The following is a 13,470-nucleotide window of genomic DNA, read 5'->3' as shown; positions in this document are numbered from 1 at the left end:
CTGAACATGTTGAAGTGAAGTGTTTTTTAAATATAAATAATTTTGAGACAGACACAGCACTGAGGCTTCCAGACTGAATAAAATTTGCATCAGCTCTACTACATATAGCCTGAAAAGGATCATTGCACTAGAAACGAGTCTTGTTTAAGTTCTTACCTTGGGCTTGAGTTCCTCCTTTGTCACTGACACATCAGGCTGTCCGATTCCTCCAATGATCAAGGTTTCTCACTAGTTGAAGTGCTTCTTCCAAGGTCATGCCAGTTCATTCAATATCCTCTGTCACTCTCTTCTGTCAGGTCTTTACTTGGCCTTCCCTACTTTCTCTTCTCTCCCTCACACTTTTAACTCAATTTAATGCTTGCTTAGCATGTCTCCCATCTTCCATCAAGGTACATGTCCCGCATGCATCTGAGCCTTCTTTCTTTGATGAAATTTTCTAGCATGTCCTGCTCTGTAAGCTCCTTTACTCTCACATTTGTTATTTTATCTTTCCATGAAAAGTGTAGTATCTTCCTCAGCCATCTGTGATGGTCAGCTTCCAATCTCTTCCCGTTAGTCCCTGCCATCAGCCAAGTTTCTGCTCTGTACAGTAGCAAGCTCAGTACAATCACATGATATAGGCTGACCTTTAGTTTAGAGTGGAGACCTCAGTCTGACCAGATGTTGTCCATCCTTCCAAAAGTGCTGTTTGCTTTTCCTAATCTTGTATGAATCTCTTTATTGCAGCTACCTTCAAATGTCATCACATTCCCCTGACAACAGAACTTTTCCACCTGTTCCATTTCTTTTCCATCCATATACACCTTTGCATCTGTTGTTCAGTTTCCTACCTTCCTAATCTTCGTTTTCTCTGCATTTACTTTCAGTTCAATTTTTGCTGCTTCTTGTAGTGCCTCTGATGTAAGGGCAATCATTCAGTTCCATATCATGCTTAGTAAAGCAATGTTGTCAGCAAAGTCAAGGTCGTGTAATTTATCCCTGCTAACCCATTTTTACACCATTTACTCTTTTTGCCAACTTCATCACCCAGTCTATTGCTAATGCAAAGAAGATTGGTGATAAACATCCTTGTCTAACTCCAGCCAGAACATCAAACCATTCATCCAGGCCTGTATCCGATTTTGCTGCAAATCTACTTCCATCATATAAATCATGATTACATTGATCAGCTTGTCTGATATCTCATAGCTTCTAGCAATATGCCGCAGAGTCTCTCTGTAGATACTATGGAACATTTTCTTAAAGTCGATAGTTGATGAAAATGGGTTTTTGCTAAACAGTAGCTTTTTCAGTGATCTGTCAAAGAGTGAATATCTGTTCAGAAAATGATCTATCTGGATGGAAATCAGCCTATTTTTCATGTAATATTTCATCCACTGCTTTTTTCATTCTATTCAGCATCATGGTAGTCAATACTTTGCCCAGGATTGATAGTAGTACAATACCTCTCCAATTCGTGCACCAAGATCACCCTTTTTTGGCAATGCCACAACGATGATATCTTTCCAGTCCTGTGGTGCTTGTTTTCACCTACATTTCATGATAGTGTCTTGGTAACTGCTCAGTAAGAATTTCGCCTCCTGCTACAGTATCTCTGCTTGAATTCTATCAACCAGAGGAGCTTTCTCCTGTTTGAGGCTTTTGATGTCTGCTTTAATTTCACTGGGTGTTATTGGTTCCTCTTCTATTTCTAATTTAGCATTGGCATTTCTCATGAATGGGTGTGCAATCATTCGCTCTGGACTGTTTAATCTGGAATGGAAATATACTTTCATCACCTGGATTGTTTCATGTGTTTTCAACATCTGTCCATAAGAGTTCCTGATGGGCATCACCTGTGACAGTCTGGTTCTTCCTGAGATGTCTTTGTTCTATAAAGCTTCTTCAAGTCTCCCTTCTGTGCTGCTTTTTCTGCCTCTGCATCTTTCTCCTGATCCCAGGCATTTCTATCTTTCCTGAAACTCTTCTTTGTTTCTTTGTACTTTTCTCTGCATTTTGCATCATCTTCTAAGAGTGGGCCTATGTCATACACTGCTCCTTTTTTGCTTTCAGAGCTTTCTGCTAGTCAGTCACTGCCCATGTTCTCTAGATGTAATTTATGCATCCATTTTTGGCAGCCCACTTTTTCCTCCACTGTCTTGACTACTGTCTTCCTCCAGTTTGACCATCTGTCTTCCTGACTTTCATCAACTTGGTCCTGCAAAACACTGTAATGGTTGGTAAGTGAAATCTGGAATCTGATCTGTTTCTTTGTTCTTGAACTCTTCTATTGCTAGGACACTTTTTTTGGTCCATCTTTGTGATTTTTTTGAGTTTAAGTTGTAACATGGCCACTAAAAAATAAAGATCTGAGTCAACATCTGCTTTTCTGGGGATTCTGACATCCATTGAAGAAGTCCTTTGTGTCCTTAATACACTTATTTATAGACAGCTATATGGAAAGACTTGTGTTCAAGAAAATCACATTTTTTTAAAATGAGCTAATGAAATACGTTTTGGAAAATAATCAGTTAGGGTTCTTCCCTTCAGAGCTGAATCAATATTAAAATGATCCTGTACTATCTGGGTCCCTGCTGCAAAAGCCATTACTATCTACTTTTATTAGGAGCTGGTATTTCCAGAAATAACATACAAATATATTGAACCCTTGCAGGTCACTAAATCTAAGTATTTATACGATTTCCATCACCGCAGTATCTGAATTCTTTCCATGTATTTAAAAATAGAAATAATCTCTCGTCTGATTAGTTTATAGGCTTTGGGGATTTTCTGTTTGTTTGCTTAGTTGTGTGTGAGAGAGAGTGTTGTATGTCTCTGAGTATATCTCAGAGAGAGAGATTATTAAGAGAAAGCAAAGTCAAAGAAATGAATTTTGTATTTAATTCTGAAAATGGCGAGGTGCAGGTATCACAATATTGAAGAAAGGCCCTATTTTAGAAGTAGTGCATTAAGAGTCTTCAGGAAGGTGAACTTTGAAATTTTTCCTCCCAAAACAAAATGCTATATGAATAAATCTATTGTGTTTCTTTCATTTTTTTTTTCCAGGACACAGTCAGCAGAACAAAAGTTAGTGCTTGCAATATGCTACCACAAGGCTCTCATGATTTGTCAGAGCTAAAGGAGAGAGAGTGACTTTCAAGACCAATTCTTTATCTGAATTTCCCAAATGGCAAATTAACATGATCCTGAGAGAGCAGCACTGCCCAGGCAACGTAACTTATTTTTACAAATAACTTCTGAATCAAAACAGCAGCGTGTATGAGACACTTCAATTGCCTCCCACTGACAATAGGAAAAATACTAAGCACTTCATATCCCCAAAGCACTGTACAGACTAACTAATTAATGAATGAGTTCCTTCAAGAGTCAATACGATTACCACTAAAATGTTTGTGATGCATACATATCTGAAATTTAGAAGTTGTATTGATTTCATTCCTCTCAAACCTTATTCAAACATCAATGAAACAGTCAATTCTTCCTCTAACGTATGAAGGGATCTGAAGAAGATGAAGCACTTGCATGGACATACATTACACCACCTATTTAAAACCTCTAGAATTGTCAAAGGTGATGTTTGAAAAGCCAATAGGAATGACTTTACCCCTCCAGAGTGGTTATTAATGGCTACTGGATAGGATATGATTTGCAGAGAGGCCGCTTGCCCAAAGATCAGGAGGCAAGGCAATCCATAGAAATACTTTATTTTAGTCCGTATCTGACCTTGCATAGGAACAAAACTAGAGAAACAGACAACACCAAACATTTTGGATTGCAGTAGGTTCTGAAGCGTTTTGTCTTTTTGACACAACTGTTGCAACAAAATCTACATGCATTTCATATGGCATGACATTTTATAAACTGTAGGAACTGTATAGATGAGTTAGTTATCTAAAATAATGCTAAAACTTAACTTTACATAACAAACAAGTGACACTATGAAAATCATTCTGTCCTTAGAAATGAAAACATGGAGTCTACACTAATATTTCCATTATTAATCATCCACAAAGAAATGTAGAATCCTATTTAATACATATAATCAAAATACATACCTGCTCTCCCACTCCTTCTGAGTAGGATGAAATCAGATACTTTGAAATAAAATGTTTCTATATGTCAAATGTATTTAGGATTTCTCCTAAACATGCCACATAGTATACAAACTCAGTGAAATCCTGGCCCTTTTGCATGCAGTTAATTGGTGTTTTGACTTAATATCATGCCAGGATTTCACCCGTTACTTATTTTTCCACACAATATTAGGGATTGTAAACAACTTGCAAAGAATTTAAGTTTACAATAAAAAAAGTTTATAGTAGATATGTAGGATTTATTTGTATGTTGATTATGCAATTGAGAGATATACAGCAAAAATTTCTGAAGAGTCCTCACAATAACTAGTTTAACTAAAAATAGCTGCTATTAAATAATGGTAAATAATTTACATGACAGGATAACACACTTTCATTCACTTTATGTCTATGGAAATTCTGATATGGTTTTATCCTGGAATGTTGTATCTACAAAATACACAGCACAATGATTTACCCAATCCCCTTTTCAATATCAAGCTCACAATGTCAACAGCACGTGTTATCAAAGTAGAACATGCCACCAATAAAAATGTTCTGAGCTACTGACTTCAGAAGGAGCAGGATGAAGCCCAATATCTTAAATTATTTAAAATATAATATAAAGGATAAAACTATAACTAGACCCTCACTAGCCTAGTTATAAAAACACTGCATGCTGTGAAAGAGGGCATGTTGTTAGGACCTAAGCCTACAGGTATTACACACGTTTAGATTTAAACACACGAGTAATCCCACTGACATCAATGGGAATACTCATCATCCTTAAAATTAAGTGTATACACAACTGTGTGTGAGATTGGGACCTTTCTCACTAGAATAAAGAATACTTAGCTGTTTGTAGTGTTGTAGCCATGTTAGTCCCAGGATATGAGACACACAAGGTAAGTGAGGTAATATGTTTTATCGGACCAACTCCTGTTGGTGAAAGACAAGTTTTTGAGCTTCAGAGATCAGAGCTTTTTCAGGTCTGTGAGCTCGAAAGCTTGAATCTTTCTCCAACAGAAGTTGGTCCAGTAAGAGGTATTATCTCACCTAACTTGTCTCTCTAGAATACTGAGGACTGACTGTGCACCATTTTCATTTCTGTGAATTTTTTTCAGAATTTTTTTTTTCTCAGAATTTTCTACCCCAAATCCCCCATAACCGAAGGAAATTTTTCCATTAAAAATATGTATAAAACAAACAGATCATGAATATTACACATACAGTTCATGTGTAGAGCTAATCATGAAAAAAATTGATGTTTTCAATCAGTCAAAACATTTATAATTAATAAGACATGAAAGACATCCTAGGAATTTCTTCTCACAAGTCTCTAGAATTCAATACCTGTATCAAAAATTAGAAACAGAAAAAAACAGATGTCTACCTTAAAGCTTTTTCTTGTTAAAGAAAATAATGCTTCCACTATTTTAGAGGCAAATAAATCAACATTAAATCAAGAAATGTTTTATTTACACTTGTAGCTCTTTTACATGTTAAATAGCTTTAAAAATCAACAACAAATTTCATCCTAGACTTTGTACTGTAAATACCAAAAAAAGGGCAAAAATGTGTCCAAAAATTAGAATTGATAAATATACTTTTACCTCTTCACTTGAAATAATCATGTTAAAATTGTTAGGTCATAGTTCTTTGAATAACCTTCATAGCACCTGTATCTTTATGATAATATGTTCAAATTTTGAGCTGCAGATTGTGTAACCCATGGAGTATTTCTCTCTCTCTCTCTCTTTCTCTAACCTTTGTCCTGAATATGCTCCTGAACAAAATAAATTTCTGAAGAGGAGGAAATACTAATGCCATATACAATTTCATTTTGGCAACTGCTGTGCTTTATTGTTTCACTCATTTCTTTTTTCAATATTTATATTTCCAAGTCAAATGAACCCTAGAAACAGCATACTAATATCCATGCATATTTATTAGCATTGGCTGTTTGTCAAGCTTACGCAATTAAATAAATTAAGAAGCATCCTTCGCTACATTAAGAAGAAATGTGCTGGCTGCAATACAACTGTGATTTGCTTTTATCTGTAGGTAGCATAGAAATATTAGTCATTTGTTTCTCTACAAAGCTAATTTTGCAGACTTCTAAAACAAACAAAGCTATTTGTTTAATTGGAAAGTAGTGTGGCATGTTATAATCTAGCAGAGAATAGTCTGCTGCACTGGATTGCACCATTCTAAACAAACACTGTTGACTGTTAATACATGCAGTACTCTTAGGTCCTATGAGCAAAATCTTGGCCCTACCGAAGACAATGGGAGTTTTGCCATTGACTACAATAGGTCCAGGATTTCACCCTGTATATTTGTGACTTTTCAATTTAGTCCTAAACAAAGATTATCACACAGAGAACTGGCTAGATTCTTGATCTCAGTATAGCTGCTTTGAATTATTCCAGGCCAGAAAGCCAGAAAGCTAGTCAAACCAATCAGTGGAGGAGTCACTCAGAGTAGAGAAATTCACAGATGATGCACCACCACCCCAATCCCAGAAAAGGAGATGGCCCGGAGAAAGGAAGTGTAGCCAGGATGTCCCTATGCTATTGCAATTCCCAACTGCTAAAACAGCCTTTGGGACCATAGGTAGCTTGGTGTAACAAACCATTCCTTAGGCTGCACTAGCATGAGCTAGGGACCAGAATCTTTGGCCGTCCAGCTTCTCTCTCCCATGCTGTAAGTTCTCCCATTCTAGACTCCTCTGGGTCAGGGAATTCTGTCTCAACAGGTCCAGTTGCTCCTCCAGTTGCTAAATGCACTCTATGCCTCTGACTGAGACCCTATTGTCCTCCTCAGAATACCCTGGTTTGTTCAATCATCTGTCTTCTTTGATATCTGCAGGCCCCCTGAATGAACTGGGTTATCCTTTACTAAGCCTCCTCCTCTTGCAGCTACTCCTCTCCCCTATCCCTACCTTATTATTCTTTCTTCTCTCAGTGCTTAGGAACAGTCACTCACCACCCAGTATGACTAGCCATCAACTCCCCCATCAACTGTAAGCTATCGCAGCCCCTCTCCTATCCCAATGCTTTAGGAGGGATTGGAAGGAGTATGTGGAGACACAGAAAGGTTCTAAAAATTCTAACAAGGACTGGTTTTATGATCAAATCACTGAAATAAGAAAGACAGCAAACTGTAAACAGGATTGTTAGGCTATACCACAACTAAATTAGCAACTTTCTGTAACAGAAGGAAAAAAAAGAGGCAAAACTTGCTATGATACTTTATAAATTCTGGTTCATATTCATCCCTTTTGTGATTCCACTGACTTCAATAATGTTGTATCAAGGAATAAATTTCCCTTGTGTGTTTAGTGTATTTGCAGGGAAATCTTTCAGGAAGATTGGATTAACCAATAAACAAACCGCCCTCCAAAAAACCCCACAAAAGACAGCTATTTTAACTGAATAATTTTTTTACTTTATCCTAAATTAATTTCCTGTGTGTTATATTTATATTTATGGTGGTGGAAAACCCCTGCATGTGCTAAACACAGAGTAATGCTTACCTTAGTTTAGAAGATTATAGTCCACGACCACTTCAGAATTACATGTGGAGTTAGATTTAGAAATAAATAATTCCTTCATTTCATCAAGGGTGCTTTTGTGGTGTTTGGTGCTCGGAGACAGCAGGCAAGTGATAAGTCTGAACAAATCATATGTGCTGTAATTGTTGCTTAGCTCTAATTACTGTTGAGGACAGTGTTTGCAACTTGATTCCCGAGGGATGATAGTCTACCTAATGACATCATCAGACCAAATATAATCTAAAAGACTGACCATATATATTTTAAGTGTTTCTACAGACAGTTTTTAGGCTATTGGAAAGTTGATACTGTTCTTATACAGATGAAAACATTAGCTGTGCATTTTTGTGTCTCGTTTTTAAAGATTCTTAAGGAAACAAATGGCATCGGCCCCAAATCACGGTCATTTTAGGTGAAGTAGGAGTGAAGAATGCCAGGAGTGCACATAAGCAGGGTGGTGTAGCAGCTAGGCCACTGGCCTGGGAATCAGAACACCTGAATTCTCAGTACTGTCTCTGCCACTAACTTGCTGTGTGACCTTAGGCACATCACTTCACTTCATCTGAGTTCAGATTAGGAATGGGGCCTACATCAATTACTATTTGTAATTTTTAAAAATAAAAACACAGAATTTCAATTCTGAACCTAAGCTGTCCAACAGCATTCCTTTACTGCCAAGCATGAAAAAATCCTAGTGAAAGACTTGATGAAATACTAAACCATACACCACACTGGTAAATTTTAATGAAGACTACTCTGAGGAAGATATTTCATTAGAGAAACTCATCTTACTTTGGAAGCAGCTGTCTGCTTATTATGCCAGAATATGACAAGGAGAAGTCCTGATACTGTATATTATATTTATATATATGTATTTTATATAGCCCACCCTCAGCTAAATTCAACAAATGTGAAACAACAACTTTTTTTTTTTTTTAAAGTATTTCTTTTAAATTAAATAGAGAATGGATTGGGATAGGATTTTTGAGAAAACCTTAAAATTGACTTTCAATGGGATTTGTGCTCAGAAGTGGCTTGGATACTTTTGAAAATCCCACCTTTGATCTCTTGGGAAATCATCAAAAGATTTAAGCTCTCTTTTGATAGATGGTATTAAAATCAAACAAAATAAATATTACATCAAAATAAACATGTGAATAGAAGGTAGATGAGAAGCTCCATAAAGTAGCTTTGAAAGACCTCCTTATCAAACAGAATGAAGTGAAACCTTGCTTAAGCGATAGTATGCTCTCCTTGGACCGTTACCTTGTGGTGGAAAGGTCCACCATTGTGTCCCTCAATGACCCTCAGAACCATGTCACCAGGAATCTTGTACTCCTGGTAGGGCCTCCCTTGGCATACAGCTCTGAGGTGAAGTTCCAGATGAAGCGTGGACAGGTCAGGCTATGCCTGCTACCGTAAGTAACAGTAGACGGTATTATTTGCGATTGTTGACCAGAATGGACAGCTACACCTAGCTCCCTCTGGAAATTCTTTTCTGGTGGACCAGGAGGTCAAGCAGATATACTTATGTCTCTTGCTGTGAAGGTGGATAGTGAGAGCTGTGTGGACAGCCTAGGACATCAGTTCAGGTACAGCAGGACCTCATAGCTTTCCACTGCACCCAGACCTGTCTCCAGACATTGTTGTGCCACTGGATTCAGACAGGCCTAGATGAGAGAGTGAGGGAGATTCTACGCAACTTTCCTTCACTTAAATCCAATCCACACACTAGTCATGCAATCAACTACTCATCTCCACCTCAAGTCCTGTGGTGATGGGTGAGCAGCAAAGCAGCAGATCTGGAAATACACGGGATCAGTAGCTGCAGACCTGCACACAGGCAACTCAGGGTGTAGGGTTGCTTTTCACTGGACTGAAGCGGCTGTAGAATTCAGCAGCCCCCTGGGTGACTGAGCAGTCCTATTTAGGATCACACTGCTCACCTCCGTAGTATGAGACAGGAGATAGAAAAGGTGCCCTAAACATTGTCTGCTTCACCTTTACCCTGGTCAGCATACTGTGGCTGATGGGGATACTGCTACAAAGACAAAGGTGACACCACTCACCATTGGTGCTTGGAATGTGTGCACATTAATGGACTGCATAACAGCAGATAGACTAGAGAGAAGAACAGCTCTAGTTGGTAGAAAACTGGCCAGATGCAACAACCAGATAGTAGCCCTCAATGAAACTCACTTAACCAAAGAAGGACAACTTACTGAAAAAGGAGTCGGCTATACCATCTTCTGGAGTGGCCATAGTAAAAAAGTGATGTGAAGCTGGTGTTGGGTTTGCCATCAAAACACAGGTAACCAGCCAGCTTAGGAATTTCCCAAAGGGTGTGAATGATAGAATCATGCTAATGAGACTCTGACTGTTTGGGAAAAGATGTGCAACTATCATTAGCACCTATGCACCCACCATAACTAACCCAGATGCGATCAAGGACAAATTTTATGAAGACCTGTCCTTTCTTGCAGAAGTGCTGAAGACAAACTCATCATCCTTGGTGACTTCAGTGCTAGAGTTGGCGCAGATTACCAATACCCTCGATTCCATCATACATAAACATCAAGATTGATTTGATGAAAACAATACTGATATAGGGAGACTACTGAATGAGAAACATCAGCTCCATAAGGCCTGTTTAGGAGACAGCACTTCAACATTTAAGAAGGCAGCTTTCAACAACAACAAGAGGACTGTCCAATGCAAACTTAGAGGGATGCAAAAGTCATGGCTGAGCAACAAGGCAGATGAGATTCAGTCCTATGCAAACAGGAATTATATGAAGAACTTCTATAATGTTCTGAGGACAATCTATGGGCCACGGTCACCAGGAACATCTCCAATACTGAGTGCTGATGGCACCATACTGCTCACTGACAAAGAAAAGAAACCGCAAAGGTGGGCAGAACACTTAACAACATCCTCAATCATCTATTAGCGAGGAGACAGTACTTGATCCTCAGATTGACGTCAGCAGCCCCAGATCAGCAGCCCCAGATTGACATCAACATATCTCTTGCTGATCCCCCAATGCTGACTGAAACTGTGAGAGTGACTGGCCTGCTGCCAAATGATAAAAACACCTGGAGCAGATGCTAACCCAGCACAAGTCTATAAGGCTGGAGGCTTGCACATGGCTTTGAAATTGACTAATTTTTTTCCAGTCAATCTGGACTTAAGGAACTATGCCCCAGGAGTACAAGGATGCATCCATTGTTCACTTCTACAAGTGAAAAGGAAACAGACAATCCTGCAACAACTATCAGGGCATCTCCTTGTTGTCAACAGCCGACAAAATTCTCATCAGAATTCTGCTGAATTGCCTTGTGCAATATATTGAACAAGGGCTCTTGCCCGAGAAGCAGTGTGGCTTCAGGAAATGTCATGGGACCACAGACGGTGTTTCCAGCTCATCAACTTCAGGAGAAATGCATGGAGCAGAATTCCAGCCTGTATATTGACCTGACAATAGCATTTGATACACAGTCAGTTGGGAGTGCCTTTGGGAGACCATGGCAAAATTTGTTTGCTCGGAGAAATTCATCTCAGTAGTTCAGCAATTCTATGATGGTGTGCTCGCTTGCATTATGGATGACGATCAGTCATCTCAACAATTCCCAGTCACCAATGGAGTCAAACAGGGCTGTGTGTTGGCCCCAACCCTCTTCAGCATGATGTTTTCTGCCATACTTACAGATGCCTTTCATGACTGGGACACCGGGATTGGCATCAGATACCGGACTGAAGGCAAGCTTTTCAACTTGAGGAGACTATAGGCAAAGATGAAGGTTCATGAAGTGACTGTTCGTGATTTTCTGTTTGCTGATGACTGTTCCCTGAATGCCAAATTTGAGTCTGACTTGTGACAATTTTGGTCTCACAATCAACATCAAGACGACAGAAGTCATGTACCAGCCTGCACCATTGAAGCCTTATCTACAGCCAATCCCTAGAAGACAATAGACAAGTAGTAGCAGTAGACAAGTTCACCTACCTTGGCAGTACACCGTCACATGCAATTCACATCAATGAGAAAAACCAACGCCAGAATTGCCAAAGCAAATGTGACCTTTGGGAGACTACGTGCAAATGTGTGGGAGCATAGAGGCATTAGTCAACAAACAAAACTGAAGGTCTACAAAGCCATCACACTGCCAATTTTGATGTATGCATGAGAAACCTGGACAGTGTTCAGATGCCATGTTATGAAGCTGAATCACTTTCACATGGGCTGTCTGAGGAAACTGATGAAGATAAGTTGGCAAGAGAAGGTTCCAGATACTGAGGTTCTCATATGGGCAGGTATTCCAAGCAGCCATATTCTGTTGATGAAATCGCAGCTGAAATGGACAGGTCACATCACCAGAATGTCAGATGAGCGACTACTAAAGAAAAGGTAAAGGAGGGAAAGCACTCTCAGGGAGGCCAGAAGAAACATTTCAAAGACTCCCTCAAGTTATCCTTGAGTTGTTTCAATATTGACCCAGAATTTTGGGAAGATCTTGCTCTGGATCGTTCTGGAGAAGTCTCATCCCCATACTGGAGTCACAGTCTATAAGCAGAGGAGAACTACTGAGGCAGAGCAGAAGCATCAGCACCGTAAAATGTCATAACAGCAGCATGTCTGCTGTTAATCAAGTAGCCCATAGGGGCAACTCTTGTTCAGTGTGCCACTGACAGTTCAAAGGTCAAATTGGCCTGATCAGCCACTCACATGTTCACAGAAACCAAACCCATCAGTGATGTCATGGTCATCTTTGAACTCGAAGAACAAACAACAATGCTGTGAATTTAACTTCTTGTAGTTGTAGTATGCACATATATTTTGTTGAAGTAAACATTCACTCAAACAATGACACGCTTTTACACTCAAACTTTAATAGCTGTAAAATAGTTGAAAACAAGAATAATCAGTTGTAGTCACAGAGCTCCTGACTGAGACACAACTTCTGCAATGAGCTCCAGGGCTCTGACTACACACAGTTCATTGCAGAATCAGGGCCTAAATTATTTATAACCCTTTTGCCTCAGAATGCAGCAGATTTTTTTTCAAGTCTAATAAAAACTAACAAAAATGTATTAGATGGCAATAACATGCCTTCCTCTGTGCATAGATCTTGTCTACACCAGTTTTTCTGAAAATGTGTTCTGCCAGGGAATGGCTAACATGCATGGAGTTACAGAGAAAGAAAGATTAATTTAGCTCACTGTATTTGATCAGAGCAATGTCCCAAAATAACTTCTCCTGTTCATGTACTCAAATTGCACACTATTCTTAGGTGATAACATAAAAGCTCTGAATGTAGCATACCTTATCCCATTGATATAGAAAAAAGAATGCATTTGTTTTGCTAGATCCCATAACAAAGAAATGGCTAATTCTTCTCCTTTGCTGCAAGAACAATTAATACTGGAGCACATATTTAAAGTGCATTAATTTTAGTTCTTAAAGAGCCAAATAAAGACTGTCTATAAATATACCACATGGACACTCCACTAAAAAGGCCAGAGATTAATGGCTGGCATAAACAGACAACCAAGAGAGAGTATTTAATTTTACTATGCTATCATTTAGACAGTCTACTGAAAGATGGAGGACCTGCAACTCCCTGAATTCAAGATGCATTGCAGATATTCAGCACCACTCAAAATCAGGCACTTAGGCTCGGTCTACACTTGAAAGTTACCTTAATTCAAACTAAGTGTGAATTTAAAGTGCAATAGTTATTCCAGAATAATCCCACATGTGGACAATCTTATTCCTAAATAGGAGTACCTTGTTCTGATTTACCTTCATCCATTTTATGGATGGATTACTTAATTAATCAA

General features: G+C 38.8%; 1 protein-coding gene across 5 annotated transcripts in view; it reads right to left on the bottom strand.

The window, feature by feature from the left end:
* Positions 1-13,470, bottom strand: part of ZNF385B (zinc finger protein 385B) — a 245,389-nt gene that overhangs the window by 95,102 nt on the left and 136,817 nt on the right. Inside the window, exon 1 of one of the 5 annotated variants that reach the window (XM_067549097.1) lies at positions 7,612-7,711. The exons of 3 other annotated variants lie outside the window; for them this stretch is intronic. The gene's annotated coding sequence lies outside the window, so the exon portion shown is untranslated. Of the gene's footprint in view, positions 1-156; positions 557-7,611; positions 7,712-13,470 lie in introns of those variants that run through there. One more of the 5 variants, XM_067549096.1, reaches the window with a different exon arrangement.

The sequence above is a fragment of the Emydura macquarii genome, unplaced genomic scaffold (genome assembly GCF_026122565.2).
Source record: "Emydura macquarii macquarii isolate MOO-44397 ecotype Brisbane River unplaced genomic scaffold, CSIRO-AGI_Emac_v2 contig_1253, whole genome shotgun sequence".
Lineage (NCBI taxonomy): Eukaryota > Metazoa > Chordata > Testudines > Chelidae > Emydura > Emydura macquarii.
This window is presented reverse-complemented; position numbering and strand designations above follow the sequence as displayed.